The sequence below is a fragment of the Ambystoma mexicanum genome, chromosome 12 (genome assembly GCF_040938575.1).
Source record: "Ambystoma mexicanum isolate Mex_15411 chromosome 12, UKY_AmexF1_1, whole genome shotgun sequence".
NCBI classification, from domain to species: domain Eukaryota; kingdom Metazoa; phylum Chordata; class Amphibia; order Caudata; family Ambystomatidae; genus Ambystoma; species Ambystoma mexicanum.
Window position 1 is genome coordinate 659,607,901 of NC_090936.1, and position 23,580 is coordinate 659,631,480.

Here is a 23,580-nt window from a genome sequence, read left to right on the forward strand (position 1 = left end):
ACATACATCGTATTAGATACAAAAATCTCCAAACATCATCAGATAGAAATAACAGTTCATCATCAAAATAAAACATATTATAATTCCACAATTACATTCCTAAAATCTTAAGAAAATTAGTTCATTCCAGCAATAGTTAATGATATCTCATTGGTAATCAGAATGCGTATCCACAACCGCGAAACCGCTTCCTTGGTATGAACAAATCATTCACGTTTCTCATAGGGTACTACTATTAAGGCAGGACATTGAACGCACAAATGTTTAAGAGTATCAATATTCTCATTACAGTAACAGCACAGTCGTCATTCTTTCACGACTTTAGCTCTGGCTCCCAAAACATCACTAGTTGGATAAAGATCCAGCTTAATTCTGAGAACCGAGTTCTGGTTTTTCTGTCGGCTGACAACTGGGGGACATACTTACCCCTTATGTAATGCATACCAACGGAATTTTGAACAACCCATTACTAACACAAATAAAAGCGAAAACTGTATCGCAACAACCACTCTGTTAGAACCTTTCTTGGAAACACTAAAAGCAAGATAGCCAGGAGATCACTCTCCCTTCTTAAAACAAATGTACCTTAATAAAACCTCCCTGTTTAAAATCCAATCACTTCTAAAAAGTATTTGTCTGTTTTTTCTTGGATTTGAAGCCAACTCCTCAGAAGAGGAGTTTAAGCTCTCAAGTAGCACTTAACAATTCTCCCTCCAAGTTGACAGGACTGTACTTGTTTTCTTTGACATCAAGTCATTCAGTTTAATATATAGAGAAACCTGTGGAGGGCAGGGGACAAAACATGCTCATAAATCTGCAGGATCTTATTATTTATAATGTTATAAAATAACAGCGAGTGGTTTCTAAGTACGGGATCGGGATTCAAACCTATGTTGCACTGCGTTGTCTTGCTTCCAAGACAAACGTGTTGCCACTGAGCTATCCTTCCTCACCTTTCAGTTGGCCTGTACTTCAAGGGAGATCAAACCCAATTCATACCCAACCCCTACCATGGGTACGGATTTTGGCAGGGAGAGGATTTTAGTCCAAACAATGGCTTCCAATTTGGGCCAGGCTATACATTTGTCACAGGTTTCTGCTCCAAAGATAAGTCGTGGGAGTATTTTTTGCTTATACAATTTTAAAACTGGTAAAAAATGAAAATCAACCAAATTTAAAATCAAAATGCCGTAACTGAGAAGCCGCTGTTAGAAACCCTGATCTAAAAGACTTATACAGTGCTACTTTTCCCTTCCTAGCAGAAATGTAATTCCCCAGATACTTAAAACTCTCAACCGCTTCAAGGTTCTCACCCTCTACTTTCCACATAACCTTTTTCCTTTGAGCCTTTTGTGCGTTCAATATTAAAAGTTTAGATTTTACAATATTCAGGTGCAAGTCCAGAGTCAGCAAGTATAGATGTAGACATTCAAGAGACCTCTACAAACCAATTGGAGTCAAGCTGCAGATGAACGGGTCATCTACGTAGTTAAGGTAATGGACCTTAATTTCACCAATAGATGGGGCATTAGTCTGCACCTTGTCCCAGCAGAAGCCCATGTCGCAGATATGGAGGCTGAATAAGGAAGGTGCTAGGACGCAGCCTTGACATAGACCACAGTTAGTACTAATCACGATAGTGCAGCCCCCTCGGCTATTTAACCTCATCTTAATTCTGGTATTGTGAGAAACCTAGGGGTATTCTCACATGTAACCCCCTACAATCCTCAATTTAGGTGGCCTGGGAAGGGCCATTGCTCTTGGATCCGAACCCTGGGGTGGACGAGCGATGGAGGATCACCTGGGTTGGGGAATCCGGGGTTGTGATCATGGGATTACCCCAGGTGAGGTGCGGTATCCCAACAGGACAATAGGCGAGGAGAAAGAAGTCCCTGAAGCATTCATGGGATATGCATGCCCCATTGTACCTGTTCCAAGAGAGAGGTGGGAATACTGTATCAGAACAAAAGCAGACAGGGAGACGGGTCAGAGGAAACAACAATATGACTTTAAACCCAACACCTATTTGTCGCTTCACATTTCAGACCCAAGTGGGAGGGCATCAAGATCAGTGCCTTTATGACATGATGTCAGGGCTAGCTGGTGATCTACCCAAGAGGGGAGTAACCCCATTGTGTAGAAACAGGGCTGGGGATCCACTTTGTTCCCTGTCAATCACCTAATAATATTTAAATGTTTAGAAATGGTTTTCAATCCCAAACCATCTCCCTTTCCCATTTCAACCAATACTGGGATGAGGAATAGGCCACCGGTAGTAGTGACGATTTCCCATTGGAACAACATGGGGAATGCAAGGGAAACCAGCTATAGAAAGAACTCAAACTGTCCCATAGATAGAGTCAGGCAAAGTAAGGCATTTACTAATTACCACTCACACCAGACTCCACTTGACTGTTTGTTCAGCTATAAAAGTTGCAGTTTTTCACAAGGGAATGAGCAAAGTGGGGATGCCGTCTAGACCAGAGAAGCCAAGGAGCCGAGAGAGGCAGCAGCTGAAGGCTGGAGGAGAACGGCGGGCAGATATGCTGGCCCGGTGTGAGGGAGCCGTGTTTCCAAGAAGCCAGAGTGAGGCTGCTTGTATCCTGCTTGCGATTCTCAGTGGAGTGCTTGTTCCTTTGGGACCTGTTCCGGCCAATGGTGCCTGAGGGGCGAGTGGTGAGACCCTAACCTCAACCCTCCATAACCTGAAGGGACCGCCTGTCAACATGACGCTGCCTGGTGAGTTTCATGAAAGTTAATGAGAAAGAAACTTGGGGGATTGCATGCGACTGCAGCAGAGCGGGAGGAAGGCGCTGAAGTAAACGGGCACGGAAAGGAAAGTGACAGATTGTGAAAAGGAATACAGCAAGAAAGCAATTAGAAAGAGTGTAAAGCGGGCGAAATAAAGAAAGCCAAAAGCAAGAGAGAGAAAACAAGTGGAAAGTCAGAACGAAAGCTTGAAGGAAACTGCACTAAGGACGCTAAAATAAGAGGAAAAGTAAAGAACATTAAGAAAATTTAAGAGAAAGAAGGGTGTGAGTGACCCAAAGTAGAAAAGAGGGTGAGAGTAACTGACAGATTTGAAAAGGCAAAGTAAAAGCAAGAGGAAGTGAAAAGAGGGTACACGCGACCCGATGGTGAAAAAAGTGCAAGCAGCACGAGAAAATGTCAAGAAGGTGCAAGAGTGCAAAACCAAAGGAACAGAGGGTGCCAGGGGCACGATTAAGGCAAGACAAGGTTGTAAGAGGCATGATAAGATAAAAAGAGGGTGCAATTGTGCACGATAGAAAAGAAGGTGTGCAGGAGGCACAGTGAAGTGGAAAAGAACAGAGAGAAAGGTGCCAGAAGAAAGGTACAGAGAGCAAGGAAAGGGGTTGCAGGTCAGAGTGGTCACGCTTGGGAGGAGCAAAGAGCCCACCATTCTCGAAAGTCTCTGATACTACCCCATGCAAGAACTGTACAGTGAAAGGTACATCCTGGCTAGGAGAACTTTGTTTAAAGACTAAAGGAGCCTAAGCCTGGGGAAGGGAGCCCTGAGAGGCCTGACCAGAACTGTGCATTTCTTTTGTTTGGAACTGGAAGAGTCAGAGCTTGGGCAATGGAACCCCAAGAGACCCAAGGATATTGCGAACTTTGTTGATTTGCCCTGTGTGGACGGTTCTAAGGGCTCCCCTTTTGAATTTAACAATCTTGCACTGGCAGAACTACACCCATTGGTAAGACTATCTGAAACCATCTTTGGTTTATATTTGCTTTTCTTTGAACCACTATTTTTCCTTTTTAAAGACTTTGTAACACATTTTTGTGAAGAGTGAGTGCAAGTATAGGTTCGGACACACACAGATTATTGTTTTGAACTTTCAGTCATCGACAGCCCTCAGAAACATCAGTTAAGGGAATCATTCCTTTAGAGTTAGGGTCAGTTAGGCATTACATCAACCCTTAACCTTAGTAAATAAAGGTTTTGAAACTAAAATCTTTAAGACCGTGTCTCTCTTGTTATCATGCCAGTCTCTCAGTATCTTGGTTTAAATATTATTATACTAACCAGAACCGGGGTTGGGGAGGGGTCACCCATAAAACAGCATTTTTCCCCCTAATTCTGCCCAGTTAACGCAGTCAAAGGTTTTAGAAAAGGATTGACCTCCCCTGTGCCCTCGATTGCCAGTCAAGTAATGTAACCATGAAACTATTTAGGTCTCCACACCTTTCTTGAACCCAGATTGATACATATCGAGACAGCCTGATTTTGCTGCCCAACACTGCAATTCAACCAACAATACATTTGCAAAGATCTTGTTTGTGCAATCCAGCAGTGAGATCAGTCTATAGTTTATTGGCAGAAGTCTGTTCCCCCACCCCCTAAAGATCAATATTAACACTGTTGCCTTCCAAGAGGGTGGAATTACTTGGGTTATTAAAATATTATATAATAAACATATCAAGAATCTAGAACACAGATTCTCATCTGGACCTAGACCGTTCGGTTTCTTACTACAGTTTATTAGAATAGAGATTTGCTCTAGGTCCAGATGGACTGCCTCAACCCAACTACGGGCATTATTTATATCTACATCATGAACCAACGTTTTTACATAAAGCTTTGTCAAATGGGCCAACCAAATTCTTCAGGTATAGGTTGAGACTGAAGGGAGGACTCAATACCCCCTGATGTGATCAGGCGACAATAAGAATTTGCATCCCTACTGGAAAAACAGTAGAGCATCCATTCTGTGTCTCTAATATGCATCAGAAATGTATGGCCCCTTAGCCAGTTTTTAAATTTCATTTTCAACTTACCCATCGCCAAAACTGGAAGAGGCCTTATTTTTGGCAGAGGTGGGAATACTGTATCAGAACAAAAGCAGACAGGGAGACGGGTCAGAGGAAACAACAATATGACTTTAAACCCAACACCTATTTGTCGCTTCACATTTCAGACCCAAGTGGGAGGGCATCAAGATCAGTGCCTTTATGACATGATGTCAGGGCTAGCTGGTGATCTACCCAAGAGGGGAGTAACCCCATTGTGTAGAAACAGGGCTGGGGATCCACTTTGTTCCCTGTCAATCACCTAATAATATTTAAATGTTTAGAAATGGTTTTCAATCCCAAACCATCTCCCTTTCCCATTTCAACCAATACTGGGATGAGGAATAGGCCACCGGTAGTAGTGACGATTTCCCATTGGAACAACATGGGGAATGCAAGGGAAACCAGCTATAGAAAGAACTCAAACTGTCCCATAGATAGAGTCAGGCAAAGTAAGGCATTTACTAATTACCACTCACACCAGACTCCACTTGACTGTTTGTTCAGCTATAAAAGTTGCAGTTTTTCACAAGGGAATGAGCAAAGTGGGGATGCCGTCTAGACCAGAGAAGCCAAGGAGCCGAGAGAGGCAGCAGCTGAAGGCTGGAGGAGAACGGCGGGCAGATATGCTGGCCCGGTGTGAGGGAGCCGTGTTTCCAAGAAGCCAGAGTGAGGCTGCTTGTATCCTGCTTGCGATTCTCAGTGGAGTGCTTGTTCCTTTGGGACCTGTTCCGGCCAATGGTGCCTGAGGGGCGAGTGGTGAGACCCTAACCTCAACCATCCATAACCTGAAGGGACCGCCTGTCAACATGACGCTGCCTGGTGAGTTTCATGAAAGTTAATGAGAAAGAAACTTGGGGGATTGCATGCGACTGCAGCAGAGCGGGAGGAAGGCGCTGAAGTAAACGGGCACGGAAAGGAAAGTGACAGATTGTGAAAAGGAATACAGCAAGAAAGCAATTAGAAAGAGTGTAAAGCGGGCGAAATAAAGAAAGCCAAAAGCAAGAGAGAGAAAACAAGTGGAAAGTCAGAACGAAAGCTTGAAGGAAACTGCACTAAGGACGCTAAAATAAGAGGAAAAGTAAAGAACATTAAGAAAATTTAAGAGAAAGAAGGGTGTGAGTGACCCAAAGTAGAAAAGAGGGTGAGAGTAACTGACAGATTTGAAAAGGCAAAGTAAAAGCAAGAGGAAGTGAAAAGAGGGTACACGCGACCCGATGGTGAAAAAAGTGCAAGCAGCACGAGAAAATGTCAAGAAGGTGCAAGAGTGCAAAACCAAAGGAACAGAGGGTGCCAGGGGCACGATTAAGGCAAGACAAGGTTGTAAGAGGCATGATAAGATAAAAAGAGGGTGCAATTGTGCACGATAGAAAAGAAGGTGTGCAGGAGGCACAGTGAAGTGGAAAAGAACAGAGAGAAAGGTGCCAGAAGAAAGGTACAGAGAGCAAGGAAAGGGGTTGCAGGTCAGAGTGGTCACGCTTGGGAGGAGCAAAGAGCCCACCATTCTCGAAAGTCTCTGATACTACCCCATGCAAGAACTATACAGTGAAAGGTACATCCTGGCTAGGAGAACTTTGTTTAAAGACTAAAGGAGCCTAAGCCTGGGGAAGGGAACCCTGAGAGGCCTGACCAGAACTGTGCATTTCTTTTGTTTGGAACTGGAAGAGTCAGAGCTTGGGCAATGGAACCCCAAGAGACCCAAGGATATTGCGAACTTTGTTGATTTGCCCTGTGTGGACGGTTCTAAGGGCTCCCCTTTTGAATTTAACAATCTTGCACTGGCAGAACTACACCCATTGGTAAGACTATCTGAAACCATCTTTGGTTTATATTTGCTTTTCTTTGAACCACTATTTTTCCTTTTTAAAGACTTTGTAACACATTTTTGTGAAGAGTGAGTGCAAGTATAGGTTCGGACACACACAGATTATTGTTTTGAACTTTCAGTCATCGACAGCCCTCAGAAACATCAGTTAAGGGAATCATTCCTTTAGAGTTAGGGTCAGTTAGGCATTACATCAACCCTTAACCTTAGTAAATAAAGGTTTTGAAACTAAAATCTTTAAGACCGTGTCTCTCTTGTTATCATGCCAGTCTCTCAGTATCTTGGTTTAAATATTATTATACTAACCAGAACCGGGGTTGGGGAGGGGTCACCCATAAAACAGCATTTTTCCCCCTAATTCTGCCCAGTTAACGCAGTCAAAGGTTTTAGAAAAGGATTGACCTCCCCTGTGCCCTCGATTGCCAGTCAAGTAATGTAACCATGAAACTATTTAGGTCTCCACACCTTTCTTGAACCCAGATTGATACATATCGAGACAGCCTGATTTTGCTGCCCAACACTGCAATTCAACCAACAATACATTTGCAAAGATCTTGTTTGTGCAATCCAGCAGTGAGATCAGTCTATAGTTTATTGGCAGAAGTCTGTTCCCCCACCCCCTAAAGATCAATATTAACACTGTTGCCTTCCAAGAGGGTGGAATTACTTGGGTTATTAAAATATTATATAATAAACATATCAAGAATCTAGAACACAGATTCTCATCTGGACCTAGACCGTTCGGTTTCTTACTACAGTTTATTAGAATAGAGATTTGCTCTAGGTCCAGATGGACTGCCTCAACCCAACTACGGGCATTATTTATATCTACATCATGAACCAACGTTTTTACATAAAGCTTTGTCAAATGGGCCAACCAAATTCTTCAGGTATAGGTTGAGACTGAAGGGAGGACTCAATACCCCCTGATGTGATCAGGCGACAATAAGAATTTGCATCCCTACTGGAAAAACAGTAGAGCATCCATTCTGTGTCTCTAATATGCATCAGAAATGTATGGCCCCTTAGCCAGTTTTTAAATTTCATTTTCAACTTACCCATCGCCAAAACTGGAAGAGGCCTTATTTTTGGCAGAGTTTTTTTAATTCACTCAAAAGTTACACTTGCGTTCTTCAACAGTCCCATCAAACAAGTGTCTATGATGAAGAGTACCTGCTCCTTGGTTCAAGCTCTTTCCTGTTAGTTCTCCCAGTATCTGCTGGATATTTGGTTCAAAGCCAGTAGGGTTACACAATTGCTCACTATTAAAGTCTAGCTGAGCACGCACCTGACCATTGAATACTGGGGCCACCTAAGGGTGCCAGATTACTGTGTGATCTCTGGGCCTGATCATTACACTTAAATTATCGAAGAATCGGATCGCGATCCTCGTTAGTGGAATAGTATACTCAAACATACAATGGTCGCTTGTGTCTGAAGGAGAAATGTCAAACCTACACCCACCCCAAGGGTGCCAGATTACTGTGTGATCTCTGGGCCTGATCATTACACTTAAATTATCGAAGAATCGGATCGCGATCCTCGTTAGTGGAATAGTGGAATAGTATACTCAAACATACAATGGTCGCTTCTGTCTGAAGGAGAAATGTCAAACCTACACCCACCCCCTCGAACCCCTGAGGCGTCAGATCAGTTGATATAAAAATATAATCCAGGGTTGATCTGCCCCAATTATTATGCCAGGTAAAGCATGTGGGTGTATCTCCATGATTATTACCATTTAGGGGTGACAGATCCTAGGCCTCGAAATCCTGCCTTATTCTTAGGCCTCTTTCCCTGCCCTTTTTGAGACACTGAACATGTTCATATTCCTGTACCATTGGTAATCTAGACATTCAGCATTAAAATCACCAGCCACAATCATACCTTCTTCAGGGATTTCTGCTAACATTAAAAACAAAATATTGGTAAGAAATTCATCAATCACCACATTTGCAGGGTTAAAATATATATTACATAAAACCCATTTTTGAACCAGATATGAGTTTAGCTCCCACCATTCAATTACAACAAGTAAGACATTATTTCTTATACTCCCCATCTGTTTTGCCGAGGCGCCTTGGCCACCTTTAACTGCCATCAGCTGTCCACCAAATGGGAGACCCTTTATCCCTCAGTTCGCTGTAATAAAAAAGACCGCAAAACCCTCTAACATCGATGAATCAATCATTAGGGTTTCCTGAAGACAAATAATCAAGTAGTTCTCAAATATAGTATCTTTCTTCAATAAATGATGTACGAAACCCCTAGAATTCCATCATAATAATGACACCAAGGCCCTCATACACAGTACTCATTAGTCCTTGCTCCAGCATGTAGGGTATCAACAATTGCTGGCCAATCATAACTGACCAGTCTTTTCATGTCTCTTGGTTACTTGCTATGTACCTGTTTTATACCCGGGGCACCACACTGCAACCTTATAGTCACATGTCTGTTTATATCAGTGGTACCCATATTGAACCGGACCACAGAATGCAGGTCACAGTAGCCTACACCAAGGGCTTCCATATCTTCAAACAGTTCATACCCTAATATAAGCAATGCCTGAGATTCAGCAAGGATAGAGCTCTTCACCATTTGTGAATGGAGGTGGATTTTAACCATATCAGTACAATTCTCATACACACATTCCACCTGTCCAAAGACATGAGAATTAACTGAATGCAAACTAGGCATTGAAAAAACAAAAAGACAGGGCTTGTTATCTGCAGAAATACCAACGCTGAGAGGGGTTAAACAAGGGTGCCCTCTAGCGCCTGATCTCTTCTTGGCATACCTGGGAGACTTTAAGGACACAGAAGATACTGTAAGATCCTTTCCACCGAAACTAGGCCAAGTCAAAATGTATCGCCTCTTGTACGCTGACTACCACTACTACTACTTGATCATACACCGATTGGTCTCCAGCGACAACTAAACAATTTACAACAGTATATCACTACAAACAACCTTGAAATCAACAAAGACAAAACCAAAGTAAAGGTGCTCGAAAAAAACCACAAGAGAGCACAAAAACTCCAGTGGAACCTAGAGGGCTGTGCAATAGAAAAAGTGAATGACTTTAAGTACCTAGGAATCACCCTTGATAGTTCAAATCCCGAAACATCTATGCAGCGTGTGCTCCTAGAAAAAACTAGAAAACTAACATCACAAGCAAAAGCCATTGACAGGACATTTGGTCGCTTTTCGTTGATCCCAGTGATCAATTTTTACAGAATGAAGGTAGTTCCATCATTGACCTACGGAGTCGAAGCTATGCGTACATATCTAAATCACTATGGCCAAAACTAGAAGCCTATTTCTGGAGGACGGTCCTTGGTCTACCAAAATTCACCCCTGTGGCATCAATTAGACGTGAGCTTAGTTTATTGTCTCTACAAGGAACAACCCCCTTCTTCCAGAAAATCCTCTAATATACAGCATGATAAAGAAATCATAAGGAGCAGCTGTAAAATGCTGGAAAATTGGAGTAAGGACCTCAAGACTTATTCAAGACCGTTCAGAGCTGCGAAGAGGAACTGATTGCAAATCCGACAAAAGTTCTTAAGAAACTGAAGGAACTTGATTGGATTGTGACTCTAGACATAGCTGTGCAAAATAAATTCACAACCCACCTGCTAGGTAATACCAAAAAACAGAATCAACTTCAAGATTTCATAAAGAATGTCCGAACAGATCTTTACGCAATCTCTTCCTGCAAGCACGGTTCAACCTTCTAGACACTAATGAAAAATTGGCAGTAAGAGATCTTTCTTCTACTAACAACTGCCGTTTTTTTGTAAAGTGGACAATGAAAAAGAGACAATACGCCATTTGCTGCTCTCATGTGTAGGTACTCGCCAAATAAGAATCCAGTACCTAAATCGTTTCCTCTCCAATTCTCTGCTTATGGATGAAGAGATTTGGTGGTCGAGGCCGATTGGCAGAGAAAAGTGTTCTTCGGTAATTGCAATGTCGAAAATCCTTCAACACATCTTGATCAACGTGGAAGCTTTGAATACCCTTTCTTCTTAATGATGTTTGAAAACTTCATTGGACTTGAAAACAGAACTTTTAATTTGCATCTAGACTGCTTCACTTATGTGTATTGTAAAAAATGTTTTTGATTAAAACAATAAAAAATAAAAAAAAGACATAATACATTGCTAGTTCAGTGGCTTTTCACCCGGCCGCCCAAATAAACGGCCTAGAAATATAAACTGGCAACTGTCCCTGGTCAGTCCATTCACTTCATACAACTCCCTTGCCAGGCCTAGACTTTTGGGTAGCAAGTTGGTCCCACGCAATACGGTCTTATAAGGCTCTAACCTTTGCCTCGAATTTGCATTAATCAGAGGATGTTCAACTCCCTCCTTTTCTTCTCAGGAGTGCGGAACATTGGGTATTATTGAGGGCATATTTTTTGGGGCCCTACTCGTGGGCAAAAGGTTGGTTCTTCAGATCGCAAGTTACTCTCAATGCTTGCCACGAGCAGGAGTGAACTCAGCTAGCACTGCTTGGCCATAGCCACGGACGTTCAGCATTTATCCTTTCCCCCCAATAGTGGGGCCTGGAATTCACCAGCCAGTGAGTCGCCATACACTAGGTAAGTGGAAATATTGCTCAGGTTAAGGGAGTATTCACCATTCTGTACAGGCTTTAAAAAGTGATTAATCGTGCCCTTGCTCCGAACCAGGGTAATATGTTTATGTTTGCCCTTTGCTTTATGAGGTCCAATCAATCGGCTTGCAACTCTTTGAGGGGGCTCAGTATCAGCCATGGCATTTATCCCTTGGGTTCTAGATGCATTTTCCATATTAAACCTTAATTTTTGTAGAAATTTACAGGAGCCATTATTGCAATGTTTCCGAGGAGCCTTACAATTTTCCAAGATTCTTCTGCATTATGGTTTTACTTGGACATTGGATAAAGACCACATTTTGGTTATCCTCCTGTACCATGATACTATTAAAAACGTTCAATGTCGTGGACCCCTCCAACTCAGTTTTACCATTGCCCACTATTGATACTGTCCAGGAAGGGGCATTACTCTGCAAGACTTCGGCCTCCAAACTGCCAGTGATACCAGGAGTATGCCCGGGGGCATATACAACATTAACATCTGGCAGGAGTTCTGCAGTCCAATCAAATTGCCCTGATGGCACTAATGGCACATAAGGGAGCGTACAGGGCACATTAAATAATTCTCATTTAGTAGCAATCCCAGAGGTTTCCTTACAGGATCCATATTGCCTCCTTAGCCCCTGACTAGCTGCAGTAACAAAGCCCTCTGTGAAATTAATCTTAGCACAAAGGTCTCTTAAAACCAGACGGATTTCTCGCATTTCAAAACTAAGCACATCGTACACCCTTGTCCATTGGCTTCAACAAACTTGATAAAACCAGGAAAGACATAGCGTTCACAATATGAACATCTGAACCATTGACGGCCTGGTAAATATCATGGCTATTTACATCATTTGACAATGAATCTAAACAAGCCAGCCAGTTGTAACAGGGAGAGATTGGTGGTGGCTGCTGGGGCCCGAAGGGCATCAAGATTTTGTTCAGTAGCCCCCAGCACACTTTGTACACTTAGTTCATCTTGGCAGATGAATCAAGTTCTTTGTCCGGTCGATGTAGCATAACCTCAATAGGAGCCTGTAACTGGGAGGTTCAGTTATTAGTTTTAAAATCTAAGGAAAGACTCACACGTTTCCCTAGTTCATATGAGATTGCGGGAGACGAGATTGAAACATCAGAAATCAGATCCACTTCGAACTCCACTTCTCGAACTACAATATCACAGCCTTCAACAGTCACCATCAGCGACCTACTGTTGATGCCCCCATGTAGAGCCAAACCACCTTGGGCAAGCTGCTCAACACCGCAACCACTGCCTGAAGCCACACCTTCAGCATAAAGTCAAGAGTCAAACACTAAACCTACCCACCAGGCACAGGGAGGCGTTGCTTCTAGAACTTCTGCTGCTACATTTACAGTATGGACCACGTTGCCACATTCACACACAGGAGTTAACTGGTTAACCATCTGCAATTCGGATGTCGCAGATGTTTGCTGTATGTGATTTCCACCAATCGCCAGCTTGCTATGATTTGAATCCATATTAGCTGCCTGCTTGGTTCCCTTACTTCTAAACATGGCAATCATGGGCTAAAACAATCATCAGGATGGAGCCTGGCGGACAGATTCACTTGTCATCCATTCTAACATGAACCTTCAATACTGAGCAAACGTAGCAGACACGCTAAACAGATACAGTAACAATAGCCAACAATGTCTATTAGCATGCAACATTATAACCCGTTTTCACTGGGTAAGCATTATGCAGTCTACCGGTGCATCCAGCTGCCACTGTGTGTTTTTAGAGTTAGTGACATTCCTCCATTGCCTTCTGGGTAGTGCACCCCAATCCGCCCCATCACAAACCACCAGTAACCACTTCTTGACTGCTCCGCGCAGTAATGCAGGTCTTATAGTACTGGCACTGGGTCTCGTCCTCCACGTGAAGAAACGAAAGGCAGATTGCAACAAGCGAAATAAGCCCACCAGCAACAGCTTATTGGCCACTACACGGCCGCGCTAAAACATTTAATCCCTTTCTTTTCAAGAGTTGTTTTTCCAAAAGAGATCTTGACTGATTAGGGGTCTACATTTATGAGTAAACTCATGTTGGAGGTGAAGGAGATTCTTCAGATTAAAACTTTGCATACTTCCATTCATCATCCCCAAACTGATGGTTTCATTGAACAATTTAATAAGACTTTGAAACACATTCTAAAGAAACTAGTAGAAGTGGAGAGGAAGAATTGGTTTATTATGAGACCAAGGGCCCTTTTTTCCATTAGGAAAACAACACAATCTTCTAAAGGGTTCTCCCCTTTTGAATTGTTATATGGGAGAGAACCAAGAGATGTTTTAGACATATTGAGGGAAACCTGGGAAGAGCGAGAAAAAGCTGCTCTACAATTATTCCAAACTGCTCAGCGGTTGGAACACATGGCAGCTGTTCCGTCCATAGTACAGACTAATATGACTAGAACCCAGGAACAGCAGGAGTATCATCATGATAAAAAAAGCTGTATTACAGTCTTTTTTTGTAGGTCAGAAGGTATTAAATACCCTTCCCTCCGCAGAAAATAACGACGGCATGAACCCTATTTTATTTATTGGGCATTTATAATGTGCCTATACACAATGTGTTTTGAGGCGCAATCTATGAGATTATAGAACAAACAGGACCTTCTAAAACCAGACAGAAAAATTAAGACCCATATCTATCATATAAATCTTCGTAAAGAATGGAGAGAAAATTGCATCAAAGACACTTCAGTAATGCTAACTAGTCTGTTATCTGAAGAAAATGACACCAATACATTAATCTCTTCAGATTTAGCCAAACATCAAAAACAAATTGAATGGATCTCTTAGAACAGTTCCCTGAACCAGAAAGAGTGAAAGGGATATATCATTATATCTGTACCCCGACAAGGGAAGGTTATTCATTTAAAACCTTATTGAAAACCTGAGAGTAGAAAGAATATCATTCAAAAGGAGTTGGAAACCATGTTAAAGGCTGATATGTAAAAGCCCAAGGTCTTCCCCTATTGTGTTGGTTGCTAAATCAGATCAATCATGGATATTTTGCGTTGATTTTAAAACAGTCAATGAAGTGACCCAATTAGAAAGTTATCCCATGCCTAGAATCGATGATCTTATCGACAGGTTGGGCGATGCAGTAAACCTCTCAACAATTGATCTGACAAAAAAATACTGGTAAATCCCAATTAATCCTGCAGATAAATCAAAAACAGCTTTCTTTACTCCACTGGGTCTTTTCCAATTTAAAGTCCTATCTTTCGGTTTACAAGGGACCCAAGCTACCTTCCATAGGTTAATGGATCAAGTTCTTCGACCCTATGCTTCCTTTTGTGGAGCTTATATTGATGATATTATTACACATAGCTGTGCAATAGCATCTGGAGCGTTGCAAGTGCCAGATGGAATTAACAAACGATCTCAGACCCAAATAACTAGACAGACTCAAAGAATATGGCAAAGTACTACTTTATCATCAGCTCAAATAAAGTAGGGGAACCTGGTGAGCAAACAGATTGCAGCTCACTCGCTCTGAAATACATTTCAATTACACAAAAGCTTTATACCTCTATGTACATCTGTTATGATGTGGTCCTATGTGGAAAATAGTAAAAACTATCGAAAAGGAGGGATTGGTTAGGGGAACATATATGCCTAGTCTTCGTTTAGGGTTAGTAACGTAACTGGCTGCCCTCTATCTGGTAGGCACACCTTGCACTACTGATAACATTGCATAATACAAATGAATAGTAGAATAACAGCAGCAGATTGGCTTCTGCAACAATGTATGGTTCCTCGCTACATAGGCCCTCATGATTGGTTGGCATCCTCTCCCAACCTTGGGCATTTGCCTCGTTAGCAGCACGTAAGCAAAACGAAACCCAGGTGCGCGAAACGACGTCAGACCACCGCCCACTTGGTCAATTAGCCTACCATCTCTCATCAGTTAGGCCCTAAGCCAAGGCTTCTTCTTTGTAGTTGACCTTGATGACGGTTATCTTCCTCAGAACTTTTAAGGGAGTGAAGGTACGATGCTATTTTCATCTAGCGCTTAATGACTAGGACTTGTTTTCTGGTCTCACACCACGTTTGAGGAGACCATGATTTTGTCCATTCTGACCTTTTATTTAGACCTATTTGATTCAATTATACTGGGTGCTACTACTCCTTTTGGCCTCTGGAGACCTGGTTACTCTGTCTTGCATATGCTTTCTGCATCTTTGATTGTTCAATACTTGGCACCTGCAAAAGTTCACTCCTTTACTTAATCTAACAGAAATATATGTTGTGCGTCTGTATCTTATCCTCTTTGGATCCTCTTGTACCTTCAGTTACTTCTTGCTGTGGCATCCTTGACCCCAAGCCAAACAGATATTCTTTGTTCCTTGCACAAAGCTGTTTTCCAGCATCTGTCAGCTCTGCAGAAAGCCTTTCCTTCAGGCTTCTCGCTTACTATTTATACAGAGTCAATGCCTACCTTTTCATCATGGCTGTTTTACCTGTGTAATATTTTCATTTGCAGCAATCCTCTACGTTGTCTTATCGATCTTGCGTTTCTGTGTATATACATCTACTTCATCTCTTCTGGCTTATCTTCTTAGTGTATATGATTTCTTCATTTTTGCATGAATGTACATTTTGTGATTTCAGTTACAGCTTCATTCTTTTTCGCATATCGTTTCAGTGTGTCCTTGTATCTTCTGTTCATAATAATAATAATAATCATGATGGTATATAACATCCCATCGTACATATATTTGCTGGCATAATCAAGAATTACTAATAGGTATTTGAATCCACCTTTGGCTGTTTATATTGGACAATATTCATTGCAATGCATTGAACTGGCACATTGATGACAGAAGGCGGTTTGAGCAGGGCTCACAGAGTTTCCTTGCCACTGTATTTTGGTATAGTTGGCAGGATATACAATAGCTCTTGATAGAGCTATATATCCCAGATTTGAAACTTTATTCAATATATTGTGTCTTTGCTAAACAAGGCGGGTGGCAGTGTAATGGGCATCTGTAATGTCCATCAGATTTCTTTTTAAATGTCTTAGGAACTAATAACTATACTCCATGTTGACAGTCCCTTTTTTGAGTTTGGTTCTAATCAATATAGCAAACCTTGCTTTTGTACAAATTCTGACATACAATGCTTCTCTTTATACAGTCACCAACAGTGATTACTTGATCTGGGGTATTTTATAGAAGAGGATCATTTCAATGGACCAACTAAAACTCTGTAGAGAGTAGGGATTCTTGCAACACTTCCTCTTGAGTTATTTAGATGCTTTGTTTGATGTAGAAATTTTGAGGACTAGCAACGATTCCTGGATTCCAATCGTCTGCAGCTTTCTGTGATACCATCCAGAGTTGGTTCTTGTATTTTAGGATGGCTGATGTGCTGGCATATCAGTTGTGCAATTTTCACCTTTCATAGACCGGAATGTTCCTATACTTTAAAAGTATAACACCATTGTTCCATGTATACTCTTCATCTGTTACTCCCAACTCCCATGACTTTGGAGTTTTCAAGTGCTTCACCTGTCCTTGAAGCTACTCTCATACAGCAGAATAGTGTTAATCCCTCTTTGATGACCTCCCTCTTTTCTAGAATCAAGGAGACATAGGCAAAGTACAGGTCTGATCTGGGAGCGCTTTCCGACACCTTTTGTGGGAGTGTTGGGATGCTGGGGCATCGCGAACATTATTATAGTGACCTCTGGTTCAGGAGGTTGTATTGCTCTGTGTTGTTCCCTGAATCTTTTATTCAGTGTTGGGCTTCTCCCTTGCAGGGAGGACCATATATCGGGTCCTGGCCATCCCACTTCGAGCATCTGTTGTGGCAGAAGAAAGAATGAGCACATGAGAAATGAAAGTTTAAGAATGTGTCAGGATGTTTCTCAATCTTTCCATTCTCATAACTACGAGAGCTTTTTTTTCTTCACTCTTAAAATATAGGTTTCATGAGTCTGTTAGGCTTGCATCAGCCTTCCCCCCCCCTTCTAAGAGGTGCACTTTTTGCCAATCCCCTTGGCTTTGGTCCTCTTTTCAGGATATTGTATATGTCTGAGACTCTGGCAGTCTTGGTGGCTTCTCTAGCCTCTTCACAATCCCTTTTTTAGCATTGAGATTTTGTAGTCTTCAGGCATTTTTCACAAGCTATTTTATAAGGATGAGACTCTGCAGTCTGCAATTGACCTTTTATGCTCTTCATAAGCTCTTTTGCAGTGGTGAGTCTTGGCAGTCTCAGTGGCACTCTGCAGTTTCAGTTTCTCTTTGGACTCTTGGGAAGGTGCAACAGTCCAGGATCCTGCCCAATCGAATTCCCAATCGAAACGGGTGTGTTGAAGCTCTGCTTGGATTTTTAAAGCAAGAGACCTATCTTTTCTTTGTTTTTGTTCTTTGGGCTGGTCTTGGCCAATATCATTTCCTGACTGTCTATAAGTCCCTAAAATGTTATAGTACCCTCCTTTGTGCTAGGGGCATCTGGGTGTTATATCCCATGGGTAGATCGAGAGAGGAAGAGATCAAATCCTTTTCCGCCATTTTGGATTTTACTTCACCCTTGCAACATGCGGTCAGTCACTCTCTCTTTATCTTGGTTTCTCACTCTCAATTTCTTTTCTTCTCACTTGTTCTCTCTCTTGTTCACTTTCTCACTCTATTGTTTTTTCTCTCTTTCTTTCACGCTCACTCTCTTGCGGTTGCAGATCACATTGTTTTTCTGAGGTCAGATATGTTCGCACATAATGAATAATTGAATAATACTGGATCATAATAAATCCTATAAAGAAAAGAGTAGACATTACAATTGATTTTTGAATGTGGAACTACTTTTTATTAATAGAGCAAAAATTGTGGTAAGGTGATCATCTAAGAGTGTCTATTGAGCCCTGGAGTGTTAGTGTCACATGGCCATGGGAACATACAACTACTGACACCAGAATAAAGTGTGTAAACCAAAGTAAAACATAACACTATTGTATAGAAATGGTTTCGGGATGGCTGTAACATAAAGGTTCTTGGGAAACGTAGTCCTAAAAGCATGATTATATACGGAGGACGGAAAATTAAGTTATACAGGAAGTTTCAGGCTAAAATGTCTCCGGCTTAGTGGTCTCTAGAGCTCAGTTCATATCCTTTATTTTGGGGAACGCAAGGCCTCTCCACCTTTCTTTGGATTTGAGGGATTCCTCCCTTTGCCAGGTGGAGACTTGTTCAGGTTTTGAGTCCATTTTCATTGTTAGCATTTATTGGCTTGTGGCAATACTTGTTCCAATCTTCCCCATAGTAACTTTTCATATACAAGGATTTGTGCAGATCTTGCCTCTCAATTGCTTCATTAAAGTTTGTTTGCTCATGACAACATGTACTCTGGGTTTCTCCATATAGACTTCTCATATATGAGGACTCGTGGGGCTAGCTATGGGGTTAGTGATAGCCTCTGATTTCTTGTTTCCGTTGCAGATGCGGCAGAGAGAGGGGCATGAGATCACAACTAAATTTGCTTGTCCAACTATACTGAAAATAAACTGTTGCAGGCCTCAGCTTTAGTCTAGTACCATACTGGGAAGAGAGGACTAATTGCAAAGAGGACAGTTGTATCACTGTACCTCTTTACGTCTTTTAAATCAGTTTCTTTTATTTTTATCTACAGGCCTTTTGCCCACCCGGCCTCCTGCCCTCGGTTTCTGTCCCACCCAGGAACATTGTGGGCTCATGTGGATGTGGCTACTCATGGAGCTCTCTCCTCAATTTGAACAGGTTCTCCATACCAGCCATGAGACATGGGAATTAGATTCTGACATTGATCTCTGTTGATTCAGGCTGTGTTCATCCCCCCCATTCCAAATAGAACATTTCTGCCCTGAAGAAGGCTGGGCTCGCCGACAGATTCAGAGCCATGCAGCCGAAACTCGAGTAGGCCAACTATTAAATGGAAACCAACTCAAGAAGACCTGTGATTTGTTCTAGCCAGAGTGATGCTGCTTTAATCTGTAAGATTGGCTTTTGAAATTCAGTGGGCATTGTTGCACCTTTGCATTTTTGCACTTGTATAACGTAGACTGGTTAACTGCAATCATCAGATAGGAATAATTGTGAACCATGTGTATTGGATTTGCGTCATTTGCACACAACAATCGACTCTTGCACTTTACTTGCGTTATCTTTGCACATATGACTGTTTTGGCATCATTAACTACATTACAGTCCTTTTGTATGTACGTGAGGTTATGTGGTAGGATGAATGAATGTGAGAGTATATATCAAAATGTTTGATTGATGAAAAGATATATTTGAATTACTGTATGGTGATCACACTTGAAAGTGTTCCTGTATACCTGTTTTTATTAGTTGAAAATTAATAAATAAAATGCATTTGGAAATCATACAAAGAATTGTCGGTTTGAAATTACAGTGAATTCAATTCAATTATGCAAATCATTCAGACGCCCTTGAGACGGGCAACCATATGTCTGCCATTGAATGTGGCGTGGTAAATTCTCTTTTTGTTTTGTCTATCTCAAGTTTTTGTGTGGCCCACAACAAAATGGCAACAGTGCCTAGGTCATGATAATCATAACAGTTCAGCACCATCATTTAGCTAGAACACCGTAGCATACTAGCCAAATTGCCTGTTAGCATAATAAGTCCAGATTCCAATAGGGTCAGTTAGTACAGCAGTTCCGGATATATTTATTCTGAGTTAACATAATAGTGCAGGGGTACAATATACCCAGTTAACAGAGCATCCCATATTTAATTTGCACCATATGGCACAAAAAGGCCTGTTTTAACCATGCACAGTTATGTCCAGATTCCCTTATGTACATCCTTATTACAGTAAGTGCAGATTTCATTATGCTGGCACATCAGGACCAGCGGAATGTAGTGACATTGAGGCAAAGCTTTTCTGCTTTCACCTGGTCCCACACACTTCCCCAGCCATGCCGAGTAAGACAGCAGGACTGGGAAGTGCTTGGGCAAGTCAGATTGTGGTACAGTACACACATGCACGGTTCTTATGCTGTAAGCTTGCCTGCCTCCCTTGTCTTGTTGACTTAGGAAGCATGCCTGGGGAGATGGGAGCGGCGAGGGAACGAAGGGGACTCTGTACACATCTGTCTATATGGTGCCACTCAGACTTGGTTGCCCAAAGGGGAGCTAGTCAAAAGGGTCAGGGGCCCGACGCCTCAATCTCCTGAAGGCACCCACTCTACCTACCGCACAACGACTGCTGTGATGTTGGCAGATGCATCAAGCACTCCGGGCGACACATAACATTGTGTTATGCAGCAGAAGGGACACACAACGAAGCGAGCACTGTCCTTTGCCTGCCACCTCCCATCTATCTCTAGATATGGCCTGGTGAAGCAGCCTGCCATAACCGAGGTATTGCTGTAGCAGAATATGCAGTGCAAACCCACTGTCACAATTTACAAATATAGTATTTAATAACAGGCAGCAACAAAAAATATAAACGCAGCCTGAGCCAGGCAGCGTATGCCTTACATGATCTACTAGCATTTTTGTGTGGTTGCTTTGAAAGCATAAATGTCTACCAAGCGATAGCTACACATAGACTAGTGCCCAGAAGGACAGAATGTCTAATGTAAGCACGCTTTTGGAAATGAAATGCATTGTAAATGGCTACAAAGAGAAGAAATCTTCTGAAGAGGACTGAAACAAACGTTCTAAATATGACAACTGCATACAAAATTGTCGCAGGCGTGCACTTTTCTTTCTGTGCCATGACGGAAAAAATAGTTTCTCTGGCTCAATCAAGAACTAAAAGACAAAACCATGGAAGTTGTTACATGCATAGACCGGCTGTCCTGTGTGAGCCGCACTGTAGCTTCTAGAAATGTTCTAATTACAATTGTGCATATCCTACAAAAGCCCTTGAGACGTGCAGCCATATTTCTGCTACTTCCATTTCCAGAACGAAGGAAGGTCATACTCCTGGGGGGGGGGGTTTACGAGTTATTGATCACACCACAGGCAGTAATCATTTCATAATATTGTAGCACATGTCAAAACGCAGCACCTAATGCTAGGCTACGATCTCGATTTTGGAGCCAAGAGAAATCCAGGCAGCAGTTTAATAATTAGAATGTATTCTTGTCCCATCTTTGTCACGCAAGATTTCCCTCACTGAGAAAGGGCAACACTGATGACATGTTTAGGGTATTCGTCCACAAACGAACATATCAAGGCCGAAGAGAGCACTGCGAGTGAAAGAAAAAAGCCGAATTCAATGCCGACATGACAATCCTTGCGAGGCAGAGGCTGGAAAGAGACACAGCAGCATACTGCGCCTGTTTTCAAGGCACGACAGCTGTTAATCCTGTGTATCATCTCAGGGAGAGAGAGAGAGAGAGGGGGGGGGGGGAAAGAGAGAGAAACACGTCAGGTGCTCTATAGCCACTATGATGGTGATTTGGCATAGAATAAAAACCGTGTATCGTAACGTATGCAAAACCGTCAAGTGAAGGATGAATCGAGGGAACCCTCCAAACCATTGTTTTGCAGCCTGCATTGAGATTACAGAAGAGGGAAAAAACAAATATAAATCAGCCTTGCATCAACTCCAAAAGGGACAGACCAGCCCGAACTGATAGTTCACATTCTTCTGCACGAAACCAAAAACAGCCACCTCACTGAACGTCACCAGTGAAGTGCACATTGGGACTCCTGGCACAGCAAGGTTTTAATAGGGCCCACATATGGTAATAGCTATCCCACTTAGGGTGACTTATTAAAAACTGAAGTGTGATGGATGCAGACAGAGCTCTGGGCAACCTTCCAAATCCTCATTTGTCAAATCTACTGCGCCATTACATTCGTCATATAAATTGTTTCGTGTGTGTGTTTGTGTGTATTTATACATAAAAACACACACACACACATGGATGCCATAAGGTGTATTTGATATATATGATGGTTAGGGGGTGAAGTCCTCACAGAGTGAAAGTCCTCGAGCAGGACCAGGAGGCTCTGGGGGCCATGGGTAGAGGTCTGCCCCCGAATGCCGCTTAAAGAGGTGGTATGGGAGATCCCCCCGGCACTCTTTTCACAATTTCCATGTTGAAGCGGCAGGACCGAGATTAGTACATTTTGTGCGTGTGAAACTTTCAGGCGGCTGGTTCACAGACTAGCACATACTTAATGTAGCAGGCATTTACTCTGGGCTTCCACAGCTAGTGAGCCCTTCCCTTCTCCATTCAGACAGCGGAAAACCTGGCCAGATTGTGAAGCTACAGAAATACTCACCAGAGGTCCTGGCAGTTTTGGGAGCCAGGGGGCCCACGAACCACGTGAATGGGTAGAGGTGAAGGGACAGTGATTACCACACCCCTGCATGCATCATAATAGATTCTAAGAAGTTGACCACATCTATCCATCCTAAGACAATTACACTGGCTACCCATCCTAGCCAGGACACTCTTCAAAACGACCTGTATCACCTATAATGCAACTATCTGAACACCACCCTACGCAGCCACAAAACACGGACTTCAGGGTGGTATACGCCCCTCGAGGACACAGACCATTGCAATGCTTGAGACTAAACTGGTGCACAAAGAGAAAAGCAGGAAAGAGGACTTCTTGTGCTATGCCCCAACCTACTGGAACTCCGTCATGGTTGCGATCAGGACTGTTCCAATGTTTCTGCAGTTCAAGAATGAACTCAAAACCCTGCTCTTCAGGGAATACCAAGGGGTCAATTAGGACCGGCTATTCCTAGATATATACTACCACTGTAGTATGGGATATCTAACATACTATAAGCTGGTACCCCCCCCACCTTTCCACTGACCCCTGTTAACCCCTTAAATACATGTACAGCGCTCTGTTGCTTCCCAGCTGGGTTTGTGCTATCTAAACCCAAATATAGGGAAGCAGAGGGCCAGCTTTCAGAATGGCATTACAGTTCAGTCTAACTTCAAGATGTGGGCCAATGATGTAAACCCACAGTCTGCGCATGCAGAAACAATAGACCAGAGAGGGGGAGGAACCCACCACATCTGAGAATTTTAAAGGGGGTGTGATGAATGATGACGCCCTCATTCCTTTTCCTGGTGGTGACCTCTTCCCATGTGGCCAGGGTATGGCAGACTCTACCTGAGCCTGACCCTGGCGGCAGCAATATAAGGGAGGATTACATGGGGGGGAACAACATCCGGGGGGGGGGGGGGTCATGACATCATCGGATGAGACATTGTATCCTCTTCTTATTCAGAAGATACAATGTCTCATGCCCGGTGCCTTCATGGCATATTGTCATGTTTCCCCTTGTCCGGCTAGTAA

General features: G+C 42.6%; 1 protein-coding gene across 1 annotated transcript in view; it reads right to left on the reverse strand.

Moving 5' to 3' along the window:
• COG5 (component of oligomeric golgi complex 5) overlaps positions 1 to 23,580 on the reverse strand; it is a 2,640,594-nt gene that overhangs the window by 1,598,506 nt on the left and 1,018,508 nt on the right. The window lies entirely within an intron of this gene.